This window comes from Hemicordylus capensis, chromosome 1, assembly GCF_027244095.1.
Source record: "Hemicordylus capensis ecotype Gifberg chromosome 1, rHemCap1.1.pri, whole genome shotgun sequence".
Lineage (NCBI taxonomy): Eukaryota > Metazoa > Chordata > Lepidosauria > Squamata > Cordylidae > Hemicordylus > Hemicordylus capensis.
The window spans coordinates 26,749,885-26,766,520 of NC_069657.1; the positions used below are offsets into that span (position 1 = coordinate 26,749,885).

General features: G+C 41.8%; 1 protein-coding gene across 18 annotated transcripts in view; it reads left to right on the plus strand.

Annotated features, from left to right (window-relative positions):
* The window catches only part of BCL11B (BCL11 transcription factor B), a 196,143-nt gene that overhangs the window by 100,436 nt on the left and 79,071 nt on the right, over positions 1-16,636 (plus strand). The gene's annotated exons all lie outside the window — the stretch shown is intronic.

A 16,636-nucleotide genomic window follows, 5' to 3' on the forward strand; every position in this document is an offset into this window, starting at 1 on the left:
TTATCCAGCCTTTTCAAAAGCTTGGAGGTGGCTTACAATCCAACAATAAAACCGTCCAGCCAACTTCCAAATGTATTGTAATAATTCGCAATAATAAATTGATCCCTAGCTACCCTGCCACCACCTACCTCCCAAAGCAAACCCAAAAATTCATCATAATTTATTTAGATCCCCAAGCTTTTCTAAATAAGTGGTCTTCACCTACTCATTTAAATGCCTGAGTGGTGAGGTGTAGTATGATTTAATTTATTTATTTAAAATATTTATAATCCGTCTCTCCAGGGGCAGCCATGCAACATCTCCCCATCTCTTGGGGTAGCAGTGCAACAATACTATTACCTCTACTTCTACTAATATTTATATACCACTGTTCAACAAAAGTGCTCAACACGGTTTACACAGAAAAATAAATTAAAAATAAATAAATAAGATGGTTCCCTGGCCCAAAAGGGCTCACAGTCTAAAATGAAATATATGGTAGACACCAGCAATAGCCACTGGAGGAATACTGTACTGAGTTGCTCTCCCCTTGCTAAATATAAGACAATTGCCCCTGTAAATGGGTCTTCTTTGCTCAGTTATGTAGTGAAGTGGATGTACAGAATTGTGGTAACTGTGGTAACTGAAAAGGTTAATAGTTGTAGGAGGGACTTCTACTATGAGGGGGCCTCTGGGAAGAAGAAATTCCTAGCAGTGTAGTCTTTGAGAAATCTCAAGGTGGCTGCTGGGTTTCTGAAGCTCCTGATGTCTTGTGTAGTTGTTTAGTTGTTAAAATAAAACTTTTACATCTAAGAAGAAGTCATTCTAGGTCATCTGTGAAGAGTACAAGAACTAAAGGGCTGATTCCAAGAAGTTAGTATACAACTGTATGTCTTGGAGGAGGTTATTCCACAGATTTGGGACCTACTGTTGAAAAGGCCCACTGGAAAGGCCTTTTCTGCAGATGACTTTCTACTTTATATTTAGGGTGTGCGCAAATCAATATCTGCTATTCAATTTGAGGTAGAATCAAATTGCAGACTCCCTGTTTGATTCGTCGAAAGCAGCTGGCTTGGCCAGCTGCCTCGACGAATCACCCTGATTCAATTAGTTTTCCAGGTAAAGCTGGTCTGTCAGTTGGGATTGGCAGGTAGACCATCCCTCTGCTTCGAACTTAGTGTATCAACTCGCTTCGAACAGCTGGTCTACCTGCTGATCCCAGTTGGTAGACCATCTCTCTCTGGCATTTTGAAGCCCGTTTTTCAAGCAAAACGGACCTCAAAATGGCCCCTGAATCAATTTGGGTCAAATCGGGGGTGATTATATTCCACCCCGAATCTGGTCCTCTTTTTCAGTGTGATTCAATTCGGGGTAGAATCATCGAATCGCACCCAATTCGACCAAGATTGATTCATGGTCAAATCATTTTGCACATCCCTAGTTATATTGAATGAACATGGAATAGGTCTCTGGATTACGATCTCAACATGTAGATGGCTTCATATAGGAAGAGTTGTATTCTAAGACAGTGTTCCTCAACCTTTTTCGTCCCAAGTCACACTTACATTAAAAACCAAAATGGGGCACAATACCACCCCCCAACTGGCAGTCAGAAGTTGGTTGGTTTCTTTGCATGGCAAAGCTACTTCACAATTTATACTTCTTTATTTCAAGTGAGACTCAAAAGCAGAGAGTTTAAACTTTCACCTTTTGAGCTCACTTGAAATAAATACATCCTTCCTGGTGCATTATGGGGCTAGTCTGCTGCAAAAGCAGGGAGTTCAAATTTCCTCCTTATGGAGCTGACTCGGAGCAAGTCAGCACAGCACACTGGCCAGTGTGTACCATGGCTCTAAAATGTGATGATAAGGCTTCAGTTCTGTGCACACTTACCTGGGAGCAAATCCCACTTAACTAAAGCCTAAATTACATGTTGACAGGCTGAGAGGCGGGTCTCACAATCACAGAGACCCGCCTCCATAGGGTTTGTGGGGAGAACAGGTGCTGCTTAACCCCCTGAAGCTCCTCTCTGCCAGAGTATCCTGGAGAGGTGCTGCAGAAATGTTAGCATCAGGTGAGGGAGAACAGTCTTCCCTTGCATGCTCCTTTTGTGAGATATTCTTTGCATGTGATTTAAAGGTATGGGTCTGCCACCATGTGTAATTTGAGCTTAAGTGGAAATTACTTCTGAGTAAATCTACTTAGACTCAAGCTGTAAGGGATGTAGAAAAGTAAGGGATGTAGAAAAACCATAATCTGAAGTGTATTTTCCAGACAGTAGCAAGAGCACTCAAATTCCCAGGTAAAACGGGCATGCTTCCGTATTTAGAAATCAAGCAGGAATTTCCATCTTTTGCAGCAGCATCACCGTAGCAACAGGGTAAACCACCATGGATGATTTGTGTTGTAGAATCAGCCACACTAACTTACTCCTACAACTCCTCAATTTAACTGAATGCAGCCAGTCAGCTGAATGTCTCTTTGTAAACACTTCATTTAAAAAAAAAAGAAAACAGAAGAAGGATTAAAAACACTGAGAGGAGGAAGGCTTGTGTGAAAGAATAATCTGCTAGGAAATGAACCGCCAAATTAGGGAACATGGCGCCTGTGTGCACTTGCTGGCCTTGTGCTCAGCATAGACTGTTAGCTCTGGGGTTTTTGGACGCGCACATATAATAACTAGGTGTTTGCAACTATTCTCTCATTGCCCCAATAAAATTCCATTCAATGATGTGTTTCCTATGCCAAGCCGTTTGTGTTTATTGGAACATAGGAAGATGCCTTATACTGAGTCAGACCATTAGTCCATCTAGCCCAATATTATTTACCGGGACTGCTCAACTTCTGCACTCCTGCAGATGTTGGCCTACAGTTCCCATAACCCCTGGCTATTGGCCACTGTGGCTGAGAATTATGGGAGTTGTAGTTCAAAATCAGCTGAGGGGCCCAAGTTGAGCAGGCCTGGTCTACACTGACTGGCAGTAGCTCTCCAAAGTTGCAGGCAGGAGTGTCTCCCAGCCCTACCTGGAGATGCCAAGGAATGAATCTGAAACCTTCTGCATGCAAGCATGTGGATGCTTTCCCACTGAGTTATGGTCCCATACCCTAAGGATCTTACAACCTCTTCTTTTTGTCTTTTTGGTGGTTTTTTTGGTGTTTCATGGTTTTTACTGTTTTCAGGGGCATTTCCAGGGCTTAAGTATAAAACAATTTAAAAGGGAGGGACAAACTGTTGCAGAGTTGCTATGAGAGATTTTTTGGTTTTATTTTATTATTGCAGGGTCAGTAATAAAATAAAAAGTCAACCCTTAATGCGTGTGATTTCAATGTTTACTTAATTGCCAAAAAATGTGGTTAGACCTGTATATTTCTCTCTCTCTCTGTGTTGTGTCCGTATAAAGGCACTGTACTAATATTTATCATGGCATGTGGGGCATTTAGCTAAAAGCCCATATTCTGTTGTGGACATGCCAGCCTTGTTCAGGTGTCATGCTTTCTGGTTGCCAAGCCATGGCAAAGCCAAGCCTACTGTCCTCCTCCACACTTGCACACATTTCTTCCTCCCTTTCTTGGTTAGCAATAAGAATGGCTATGCGATGTCTGAATGGGTGTATCCATAGTTACTGCTTCTGATGAAGAGGAGCTATTTCTGTACAAGTTTGGACTGTAAAAAATCTGTACAAAATCTGCACAGACTCCATTTTGAAGCCTAAGCCTAATTCCAAACAGCCCTCTTAGTCAGACTCTGTGTGGGGTGTATTTGTTTTGTTTATCACCTGGCAGAAGTGCCCCAAATTAGTTTTGTTGATGCCTTTAAATGAGTCTTTCCATTTTTCTTTCAATAGTTCATATGTTTTTCCCCTCATGGAAATGGTTGATTGGGTACCATGACTGTTTTCTTGTGTCTGTCGTGGTGTGCTGATTAAAGCTTTTAATCCAAATTCCTATGCAAATTCTCTCTCCTCTTTCCAGGTAACCTGTGGGAGTTGGAGGGAGTGAGGAGGGCAGGAGTTCTGTGGTTCTCGAATATTCATTCAGGAGTTCTGTGGTTCTCAAATAGTCATTCAGAAATTCTGTGGGTCTCAAATACTCATTCAGGAGTTCTGTGGTTCTCCAATATTCATTCAGGAGAAGAGAGACCTCAAAGCCTGCTTATGCCTAGGGAAGAAGGAAGGCCTCTCTGTTGCTATCTGAAGGTGTGCATGCAGCCATTTTCTTCTTAAACATTACTTCAGTGTCATACTTCAACATTATTTATTTTCCAAAAAATAAGAAACAAGGTCACCTGGCCAGATTCACAACATATATCCAGGTAGAATTTAGCTACCATATAATTTTTAATGTTTTGATCTTTTCTCACCTTTTAATCACTTTCAAAGCCTTTTTACTTTGCTCCTTGAATAAATATGTATTTATTTTATTATTTATTAAAACATATTTATATCGCCCAAAACTTACATCTCTGAGCATTTTAGAACAGAATAAAAACAAAATAAAACATTTGTTATGACAAAAAGGGGTGGGGGGGGGGAGAGACACACATTACAACAATTTAAAATTTTTAAAATAATTTATTTTTTAAATATTTTTTTAAAAATATTATTTTTACTTTTAAAAAAATCATCATCACTGGGCTGGGAAAGTACTTGCACTCTGCCTGATTCCTTCCACCATGGGTTTATCCTGCTAAGGTTTGGGGAGCTGCTGTACTTCAAAGGAAGGGTTTTTTGTTGTTGTTTTTTAGCGTTTGGGGACTCTCCACAAATACTAGGGGGTCCCTTGGAGGGTTTCCCCCTCCATATAAAAGAGAGTCCTGATCCCCTAAATGATGGTGGCAGCTGTGGCTGAATCACAGGAAAATCAGTTTGTGGATTTTCTTGAGATGAAAGGACACTTCTCCATGGTGCTAATTTGCTCTTAGATCAGAGATTGAAACTAGGCTTAGATTCTAGTTTCAGTCTTTAGTTTGAGAACAAACCATGGTTAGCAGGATTCTGGGGAAAGGAGAGCAAAGGAGCCAATGAGCTTGAGGAAGGGGGCAGGGAGAAGAAAGGAGGGGGAAAGAGTATTTAACTCAATGGCATGTTTATGACAACCAAAGTGTGATGAGAGTGATGTCTAATGGGAATCCAGTCAATGTGTGAATTTGGAGAATCCCCTTAGTTATTCCGCATGCCACTTTCCTATCTGTTAACCAGCCACTACCTTATTAAGGTAGATTAGGAAGATAAATCAACTAGATATTTTGATGGGATTAACGTTTTTTACAGGGACGCAAGTGCCAGAAACAAAAGAGATGAAACCAGTTTTTTGTGTTCGTGGTTCTAAGAATCAATAATGAGCTTGGCACACACAATTCAGCCGGTATAATTTTCTACCCAGTCCAGCATTACAGAAGTCTATAAGAGCAGAGTGAGCTGATTTATCCTCTCTTCTTCTTTTGCACCAAACTATCTTATTGTTTTAGTTCAGCGATTTTCAAACTGTGTTGCTAGGAACCCCAGGGGTTTTCACAGGTTTTTCAGGGCTCATGATGAGAAGATGGGTAATGGCAAACCCAAAAGACATCTTTGCCATTATTGATCTCCCCTTACAGTTCACAGCCCATGAAGTGCTGGGCAGGGCATATGCTAGGCTATATTCTCACTGTTAGCTCAAATGCAGCAGCTAAGCTTTACAACATTAGTAGCCAACCTGAGACTCTCCAGCTATTGTGGAGTGACAACTCCATCATCCAAATTGTAGCTGGGGATGATGGGAGTTGTAGTTCATAATAGCTGGAGACTCTCAGGTTGGGCATTGCTGCCTTAGGACATCCATAGAACCTTATTTAAAAAGTAGGAATTCTGTAGCTGACACAGGGATTTCAAGGCAGGCAAATGGATATGGATATTGTTTTCTTAAGGTAGAAAACTCAAAAAAACACTGGTTTAGTTGGATTATGCCGGATGGAGGTTTAAAAAAAAAAAATTCTTGTAGCTGGGATACCATGTTTTCCCCTTTAGGTGTGCTGTTGCAATATTTTATTTTGGCTAGTTAGGATTAATTAAACATTCATATACAATCTTCATTTTCTTTCTTGTCGTTTCTGTCTCCCCATACGTTTGATATAAAATACTGAAAAGTGACCAATTCTTTGTTAAAATGTTCTTTGTTTTTTAATTGCAGTGCTATTTTTTATTTTAGTGTGTGGAACAGCCAAGACCATTTGATTTAAGACAGGGGTGGGAGGTGAGGATCGGGGTGGGAAATGAGAGCAAATGAATCAGTAAGATGTCTATGAGGAATGAAACAAGTCCAAATCTGTCCCAGAAAGGCTTGCATTTTTAAATGAATTCAGCAGTAAAAGTCGGAGGCCTTGGGACTTATGGAATGAGGTTAATGTCGGCGTGAGCATTTGAGATGACAAGGGCATTTGGAAAGTTTCCATAAAACTGCACTTTAAAAAATTATTATCCCTCTTTATAGGAACAGATGGAATCCCTGGTTAGAAAAGGGAAAAGCTACACAACTTCTGCATGTAACATATTTGACTTTCCACTTTCGAACAAATACAGGCCAGTAACTTGTATGACCAGTCCTGCTACCGTGTTGAACAAATGCCGTTTACCTTTTCGATAAAGGAGTTGTCAGCACCATTCTCCTAGTGTCAGTCTAGTTAGTTCTCTGCATTTTGAGTGCATATTTCTCTTTGTTGGACTTCCTTCCATGTCCCGTGAATTGGAACTCTGATGGGTCTAAACTCATATTTCCCTTTTTACATGTTTTTACAACATGGCTGAAGAACTGGTGACCCACTAAGCAAAATGGATTGCAAAATGGGAGGGGAGGGACTGTCATGCATCTGACAGACAAGTGTACTGCATTTGGCTTGGTGCAGAAGCCTTTAGAACATTAAGCTGTTTTATCCAATAATAATAACAATAAATAGTTTTATCCCAGTATCTAGAATAGTACTACTAAGGCAAAATGCAAAGTGACTACTCACTGTTCAACAGGCTTTCTAATTGTATCACTTTATTCTCACAACTACGGTACCCTACAAGATGGGTAAGGCTGAGACAGTCAAAGGAGAGCTGGTCTTGTGGTATCAAGCATGACTTGTCCCCTTAGCTAAGCCGGGTCCACCCTGGTTGCATATGAATGAGAGACGATGTGTGATCACTGTAAGATATTCCCCTCAGGGGATGGAGCCACTATGTCCTATGATACATATTCACATATTTGCTGAACACAACACCTGCAGCCATATTGATTGATTGATTGATTGATTGATTGGTGTTATTTTAATTCCTTGCAGGTTGTGCACTTCCTATCTGTACAGCTCCTGCAAGGAATACACAACTAGCCAAATTACCATTTTTAACTATTATGCATGATTATTTTTCTTTGCATGTCCATTTCCCTTGTTCTCTTGTTGATGAAGAAAGTACTGTATAAATAGATAAATAACAGTGACAGTATAACCTACAAGACTGGGAGATGGCAAAGTTCACAGCCAACCACACTTGAGAGTTCTTAATTATTATTAGTAACCTTGGTATAAAGGATTTATAAGCCACTATGAATTACCTTGATTAAAATATTGTGTAGGTGTGACATAAGATGCAATGGCTGCATATCGACCAAAGAATATCAAGCATTTACTGTATTAGCATGAAGTGTTCTGAAACTATGATTACTTACTTGAAAATACATTGGCCTGAGAGAGAGAGAGAGAACTGTTTCACATTGGCGTGTATACAGCTTGATTGATATGCACTTGAAGACAGTATACTTCATGACTGGAAGTTGAATGTGTGGACTGGTTCCACTGAAAAGCACGCAGCTAAGCTAAGAATGAAAGTTCTAACTGTGGTTTTAGATCGGTGATGGTCCATTCACACTTCTAAGTCATCATCAGCTGTTGTACCTATCAAGCAATGAAGATGCCCACAAGTCAGCCTTTAGTTTCAAGTAAACTGACGGAGACTTTACCTTGGCCCTGTGTGTACAATTGCAGAAAATGACATGATTTCCATTCAAAAATAGAGAGTGAGCTTTGACCAACCACTATCATAGGTCAGATATACAGAACACAAAAGGGCTTTTCACATATGATGTTGCATGCATGTATAATCTGTACGTGATGTACACAGATTGTTGATCTGTATGTTGGCCAATTTGGACAAAACACCTTTTAAAATGTGGAGGAGGAATTTAGGCATGCACATCTCCGCTCCCATCTGGCACACCATAATTTAATCAAACGGGAGATGGTCCATTCAAACTGCCTTGGCCCTAAAGTAACTCTTAAGGTAACAGTAAAGTGTGCCGTCAAGTCAGTGTCGACTCATCCTGGTGACCACAGAGCCATGTGGTTTTCTTGGTAGAATACAGGAGTGGTTTACCATTGCCATCTCCCGCATGGTATGAGATGCCTTTCAGCATCTTCCTATATCGCTGCTGCCCAACATAGGTGATTCACATAGTTTATCCTCTGGATGTGGAGTGGGGGAGATGCATGCACATGCTCACCACCAGTTAGAATATCATCCAAACTGGCTCAGTTTTTCTCACATTTTCTTCAGTGTGCATAACAGCAGTATGTACAAGCTGTGCCCTACGTGGGAACGGCCCAGTCCCTGGGTTCACTTTTAAAGTTAACACATGTGTAGTCATTCACACAAAAACTTGGCGTGCATGTAACGTAATGTATTAACAGACCTTCTATAGGACAGGAGAAGAACTGACTATATATATTATATATGAAGAAAATTGCTGGTGTGGTTCAATGGAGAGGGTGCTGGGTTTGGCAGACTGAGGTTAAAATTCACCTGAAGCTATCCTTAGGAACATAGGAAGCTGCCATTTACTAAGTCAGACCATTGGTCCATCTAGCTCAGTATTGTCTACACAGACTGGCAGCGGCTTTTCTAAGATTGCAGGCAGGAATCTCTCTCAGCCTTATCTTGGAGATGCCAGAGAGGGAACTTGGAACCTTCTGCTCTTCCCAGAGCAACTCCATCCCCTGAAGGGAATATTTTACAATGCTCACATGTGGTCTCCCATTCAAATGCAACCAGGATGGGCCCTACTTAGCTAATGGGACAAGTCATGCTTGCTACCACAAGACCAGCTCTCTTCTGTCATGGCTGGCCAGTGCCTAGGATTTAGTATACAATGGGAAATAAGATTTAATGAGGAAATTGAATTGATCATTTGGGCATGCTCGTAAAAGCCTTATGGTTAAAAGTAAGACAGTTCCCCTTTAAGAATCCGGGACAGAGGGTAGGCTGCAGCATGGCCTCACAAGTCCAGAGAGCACTGTCCTTATGAGGTAGACCAGAAAACACATGGTTATGTTTGCAGTCTGAGGAATGCAGGAGACAATTGTCTAGCAAGAACAAGCTCTTTATTTTCAGCTCTAGAGAGACAGATGCTATTTTAGAGAATATTTTCAGCTTTCCCTCTTGTCTTGCTGTTGTCTCTCCTGTCCACACCCCTTCCTTGGCTAAAGCTGATCTTTCTTTCCAGCATCTGTATTTTTAAAGGGATCTCACTCCTATATCGGTGAACCTGCCTGAGGTAAATTTACAGCCAAGCATGCCGTGATAGCTCGTGGCACTCTGTTAATTTGACCCTGAATAATCTGGCATTAAATGTTTTGAGAGAATGAGCAAATGCAAAGGAAGGTTTATTGAGCATTTGTGTATTAAAGTGGAGATTGTATATCCTGTCATGTTGGTTTTGTGACAGGGTATCGAATACTGCCTTAAACTTTGAAATGTCCTGTGCTGACTTCTATAACTGTGTCCTGAAGAATCTTTGGTTCCTTCTTCCCTGTTGGGTACGCTCAGTGGCAAACCAAGGCTTGCTGCATTGTTAATGTGTGAAATGACCTTAAGGGTTGTCAGCAAATTCAGCTTCTGGACTATTTGTGCAGAAATACAACAGGCTCATGCTGGGCTGGCAGCACATGAAATGTGAATATTATTTATACACATTATAAATATTATTTTTACACATGAAATGTGAAGTATTTATACACTTGTCCTGCTATAATACAATATAAAACGTGAAGAAAACCAATCCTTTTTTTTACTATTTCTGCCCAGGATTTCTTACTTTCACAGCTGAAAGTCCTACTTTGTTTACATTTTTATCCTGCCCTTGCTGCAGGGAGCTCAGGGGAGAGTATAAAGTTCTACCACCCACGTCATCCTCTCAACAATCATGTGAGGTTGGTTGGACTGAGAGACAGTGACCAGTTTCAGGTGATTCAGAGAAGTTCATGGCGCAACAGAGATTTGAACCTAGATCCCAGATTCCAACACTTCAGCCATTGCACCACATGTTATGCAAATGTCTTTAACCATTCTTTCCAGGTTCATTGGCTAGTAGTTCATTTCTCATTAATTCCCCTTGCCATGAAACACTGATTTACAATTGGAAGGCATAACTAATGTAGTGCAATTGAGAGTATATAGGATGATTTCCACACCTAATATACATGGAGTTAAAACAAAACATTGAACAGCATCCAGACTGAGTTTATCATTAGGACTACTTAATTTTTATAGGGCTACTCAGGAATAATTTAGTCTGGATGCTGCCCATTGTTTTTAAATTTGATTTTGTGGTCCCTTTTTTTCTTTTTTTCTTTTATCAATTTCCTTTGCTCTTCAGTCTGATAAGCACCTAATTCTTGTAGCATAATGACATTTCCAAAGCATTTGACTAGTAATAATGACAAGCAAAAGAATGAAACATTTTTATTCGACTGGTCTTCTTTTGTTGTTGTTGTTATTTACCAACAATGTACATTGCATTTTTCAGCAGAAGCAAAACATGCAGAATCATTTTCTCTTTTTAAACCCTAGCTTTTGAATGGTTAATTATCTAGCTTAAAATTAACACTTCTGTATTTTAGTGGCGGTGTTATTTATTTGAAGGTATGGCCCATTCAAGGGCTCAGGGCTACAGCAATTATCCATCAAAGAGGTCTTGTCTGCCTCCAGTGGGGACCTTGGGCTGATCCACATGCTTGGTTTGGAGACTGCTAACCAAGTCATGGTGCTGTTCCTTCCTATTTGTGTTAGGGCTGGTGCTCTGGAGGCAACTGGGTAGCAGTCAGTCAGTCAAACAAGCATGCAGATTTGCCGGGATGGGCACTCTGAGAGCTCATATTGCCTGAGCCAGGGATTCTCAACGTTGGGTCCCCAGATGTTATTGGACTTCAACTCCCATAATCCCCAACCAAAGGCCACTGGGGCTGGGGATTATGGGAGTTGAAGTCCAATAACATCTGGGGACCCAACGTTGAGAATCCCTGGCCTGAGCAATAGGTTGGTTGGACTGAGGAGCTTTTCCAAAGTCAAGAGCTTTGTAGGACTTTGTTTGCTTTTGTTGGCCCCTTGCATCATCTGGTCTTATCAAGCTGGTACCACTCAGAAAAAGATAAGACTTTCTGAATTTGACTTCTCTGTTATTCTTCTCTGAGGAGAATTCCTGCAGGGTGCAAAGGATTTCTGGGATATTTTATAGGTCACACACCTGGTACACATAGGATAAAGTCCAGATCTCTTGGGCTTCACCACTGGACCGTATGAACTGACTGTGAGACCTGGAATGCACCCAATATTTCCCTATGTTTGCACCCTGCAGGGAAAGCTATCTTTCAGGAAAACTATCCTTCAGGAAAGCTTATGTGCTACCCTTGATCTTTGCCATTGAGGAAGCCCAAGGCTTCCTGGAATGCTGACATAGATTAAAGGGCAATTTCACATGATACTGCTTGAGACTTCTTTGCAGTATGGGCAGCTTGTTTGTGTTGCATATGTGACACATGATAATGTGATTGGCAAGAATATTCTATGAAGTATATTTGATCAATGATCATAATAAACTGAACTGAATATTCCATGAAATGTAGAGGTCCGGATTTGTAGGACCACTTCCAAATATCATTCTCAACAGCCCAACAAATTAGGGCCTCTGTGTGCAGTGGACACCTCAGGCAAACATGAGGTGCCATGAGTTTAAACCAGGTATTTTTCTAGTAGCAGGACCCAAGTGCATTAAAAGTACAAAGGATGGTCCGTCTATCTATCTATCTATCTATCTATCTATCTATCTATCTATCTATCTATCTATCTATCTATCTATCTATCACATTTATATCCCGCTCTTCCTCCCATGAGCTCAGAGTGGTGTACATGCTTATTTTTATCCTCTCAACATCCTTATGAGGTAGGCTAGGCTGAGAGTTATAGTCACACAGTGAGCTGAATTGCGATTCGAACGCAGGTCTTCCCAGTCCTAGGCCAACACTCTAATATGCTATCCTCTTCCTTCCTTCCTTCCTTCCTTCCTTCCTTCCTTCCTTCCTTCCTTCCTTCCTTCCTTCCTTCCTTCCTTCCTTGTCTTTGCCATGCCCACCCCATCAGACATGGAAGTGAGAGCTATCCATAGAAATCCATGAATAAATCTAGGATTTTTGCATAGTTGTGGTTGAGCGAGCAGCAGTGGGTGTTCCCTACCCAAAACAACAGCAGAGAAAGCAGTTCATGCATTTTCTAATTCAGGGCTTATTTCATGTGAAAAGATGATCAAGTCTGTGGTGTCCATAGAGGAGGGCTGCACAACTTCAGCCCTCCAACTGCTTTTGGGTGACAACTCCAGTCATCCCCACCCACCATGGCCAATAGTCAAGGATGCTGGAGTTCTTGTCCAACATCTGTAGGAGGGCTGAATTTGTGCAGCTCTGCCATAGGGAATTGTGGTCAATGGTGGCTTTCAGTTTTTACCCCGATTGCAGGAAGTATTTCCTGAAGACTGAAGGTTTGAAAAACTTGATTGGGAAAGTGAGCAAGGCAAGCAAAGGAAAAATATAATTAAAAACAATATTAATAAGTATAAAATCAAGGGGGCTGGAATTGAAAAATTTCAAGTGAAAGTGAGGAGTGCTCCTCTCCTCCTCACTTCTGCTGTTTTATTTTAGATTCCCTATTGCTTCTGCACTCAGTTCTCAGAATTTGATGATCATCTTATAAGTGTAACAGTATTTTCCAGTCAGATAACATAGACACATTTGGAATACCATCCTACACTTTGAAGGAGCACTTAGATTGCCAGCAACCATGACATAAATGGTGAATACCCTTTTACCCAGAAAAGCTCCAGTCCAAATTCAGTTACAGATCTGCCTTGAAATCTGCAACAAATGAGTTTAATTGACAAATCACATGAGCCCTAAGTTCTAGGGCCTAAAACTCTTAGTATAAGCAACATTTGATTGGATGCTTGCTTGCTTGCTTATTTATTTATTTATTTATTTATTTATTATATGAAATTAGACTTCCAGTAAGTTTTTGTGATGGGCTTCTTTTCTTTTTGCACCCCAATTTTTCCTATTGCAGGAGATATTTGAGTCTTCCTTCTCCTGCATGTGAGATGGAGATCACCACAGCTTGCAGAGCCTCTCCACTCAAACATGAGCAGTTCCCTCATGTGCCTTTCACCAGGCAGATAACAATCAGGTCATCTAAGCCCTATTCAGATCCTAACTTCCCCCAGGCTATGGATGTTGCTTCTTCAGATGTGCTGCCGCACGTCCACACGATCCACACTGCTCCTGGTAGCACGGATCGCTGGAGGCTGGGACAAAGAGACCCAGCCCCCAGGAATCCCAAAATGAACTGTGCAACGAGCACGATGTATTGAGGGATTCCACCAGGAGTTGTGTGCTCCAGGCGCCCGACTGTGTATACTTGGGCTGCATGAAGCCCAAGCGTACATACGACCCTGGCGCCGGGGCTAGAAGTTGGGCTACTCACAAGTTGGGCTACTCACATGGGCACTCTGAGAGCTCATATTGCCTGAGCAATAGGTTGGTTGGACTGAGGAGCCTTTCCAAAGTCAAGAGCTTTGTAGGACTTCGTTTGCTTCTGTTGGCCCCTTCTGTTGGCAGTGCTGGGATCGGGCTCGATCAGGCTAGCTTGGATTTGGCTGCTCATGTGCATAGCCTTACTATGTTGTATGTGCATGCTGACGACTCTTCACATGTACATACTTTTTTGTGAATTTCTGTCCGTATGTTTGCTTTTAAGGTGGGCCTGGGTACAGGCCCCTTCAAATGCAGGCTGCAGATGGGAAGTGGACTACTGCACATGTATTGAGTGTTGCTTGCGAATAACTGCACATGTACACAAGTTTGAGCAGATTTTACATATGTGTGAATGGGGCTGTACTTTCGCCAGAAGCAGGTCCTGCTAGTGAGCACACTGACAAGATTGTCAGGTCCTGTAATGGGCTGGGTGAGACCTAAGGATGAAGGAGGGGGTTGAGGTGAGGGGACTAAGATGGAGCAGGGTGGGTGGAGGTGGGAAGATTGGAGATTCATGTACATTGGGGAGGTTGAAAGTGGACCTGCAAAGCTCTCTCTCAATTTTTCCAGCCCACCCAGTGCACCCTATACAGATTGCAGTGTACCCCATGGACCTCTAATGGATATTCTGTCACTTCATATAAGGAAGGCAGGTTCCTTGTAGGACCCTGCCTGCAAAAGTCTTTGTCTCTGTGCAGAACGCTGTCAGGTGTGTCCTCACTCAGTTAGCAGAAAGAGGGAAGGATGCCTGCCAGGCCAGACTTTATATGCTATTCTGCATCTTGACAAAAGTACACTCTCAGAGGCCTGTTCAGTACTAACAGAGACCTTTTGGAGGTGTCCTCTCTTTATAAGCACGGCCCTGCTGGATCAGGCCCAAGGCCCATCTAGTCCAGCATCCTGTTTCACACAGTTGCCCACCAGATGCTTTTGAGAAGCCCACAGGCAGGAACTGAGGGCATGCCCTCTCTCGGTCTGTTACACCCCTGCAACTGGTATTCAGAGGCATCCTCTGACACTTCATATGCCACACCTGCTTTTCCTCCACAGCCCCTCCTTATCTGCTGCCACTGGGCCCAGTGCTGAGCTACAGCTATGGGGCTGCTACCTCTGCTGTTTCCCCTTCTCAATGGTCCTGCCTGAAAGCGGGGTCCGTAGCATGGCCTGTCCCACTCAGTGTGTCCACCTAGGCAGTTCTGTTCCCTCCATCCTCCGCCAGTCACTGTGACTTGGGAATCCTGTTCTTTGCCTTCCTACGTTTCCAGCTCAAATACACATCCTTCCTCACCAGCACTGATTTCTTTCATCTCAGTAAAATATCACCTTATTCAGCCTGTTTTGGTCAATTCCAATAAAACATGTGTGCATTATTTTCAGTTCAATTCTTGTTGAGCCCCTGAGCAAAATGGTTTATGAGTTTAATTGTTAAAAAAAACAAATAAAAATTGGAACTCCCCCCACACACGCATGCGCACACACACGTGCACACTTACTGTGCCAGCACAAGCTATTATAGCAGGAGCTTTTTTTTAAAAAAAAAGAGGGGGGGGCACTGTCCTTTTAAATCTGATCTCTCAAACTTTACTGGATATTTTACAGAGCCTGGTTTCATTTATAGTGGAGCCAGACTTGCTGTGTGAGTCGTTCGCATGCTGGAATTAGTCTTAAGCTTGCTTCTGTGGCGTTGCCAAATTCCATGTTTGTGTTTTATTTAGAATTCTTTTCACGGCCAGTCGAATCTGTTCAGGCATACACAGGCGCTGTTGCACCCCACAGAGAAAATAAGCAAGCTTGCGTTTTCTTTGGCATGGGCTGTGGCCACAAAAGACTGCGGTCTAAAAAACATTTTTTTTAAAAAAAGGCTATTTTAACCCATAACAGATGTATAAAGTAGGCACATGCATGCCAGTTTCCTTAGTTTTAATTAAAAAATAATTACGGCTTTAATGGGATGCTAGTGACAAATTTGGATGAATGGTGGGTGACAGTATCTCCAGGCTCCCTTCATGTTATAAATTAGTGTATTTCTCTTGGCTGATAGAATAGATGAAATTAAGAAAAGGGAGCAGAGTCATATATATTTCACAAGTCACTTTTATTAAATATAAAACAAAATTTACTGAATATCCTTGCACGAAATAAAAGAAGGCTAGAGAAACTTCATCCTTGGTGGAAGAATAAGTAGGTTGGAACTAGACTTTGCTCTGCAAAGGCATCCTTCATGATTTTGCGATAACCACATTTCCAAATAAACACAAAGTAGGTTTATTTATAGCCACATCTCACTAGCCAATGGTCTTTTAATAGAAACCTATACCTGCATCCTTAGTACCATAGCTAACAGAACCGCTATCTTTATAACCTCAACTTTAAACTATGTACTACGTAATGATGTGCTGTGTGGGGTTCCCCTTGATGACTCCCTGTCTTCTGACTTATTGCTTGAGTGTTTGTATTAGAACATAGGAAGATGCCTTGTACCTAGTCATACCATTGGTCCATCTAGCTCAGTATTGTCTACACTAACTGGCAGCAGTTTCTCCAAGGTTTCAGTAGCAATGGAATCTGGGACTATATGCAAGCAGATGCTCTATCACTGATCTCTGGCCTCATCTCCTAAGGGGAATATCTTACAGCAGACAGTGCTCACATGTAATGACCCATCCAAATGCAAACCAAGGCAGCTCCTGCTTAGCAAAGGGGGTGATTTATGCTTGCTACCACAAGACCAGCTCTCTCTCCAAAGGAGCTGGCTTCCTGTTCTTCTCAAGGTGCAATTACACTTGCTGG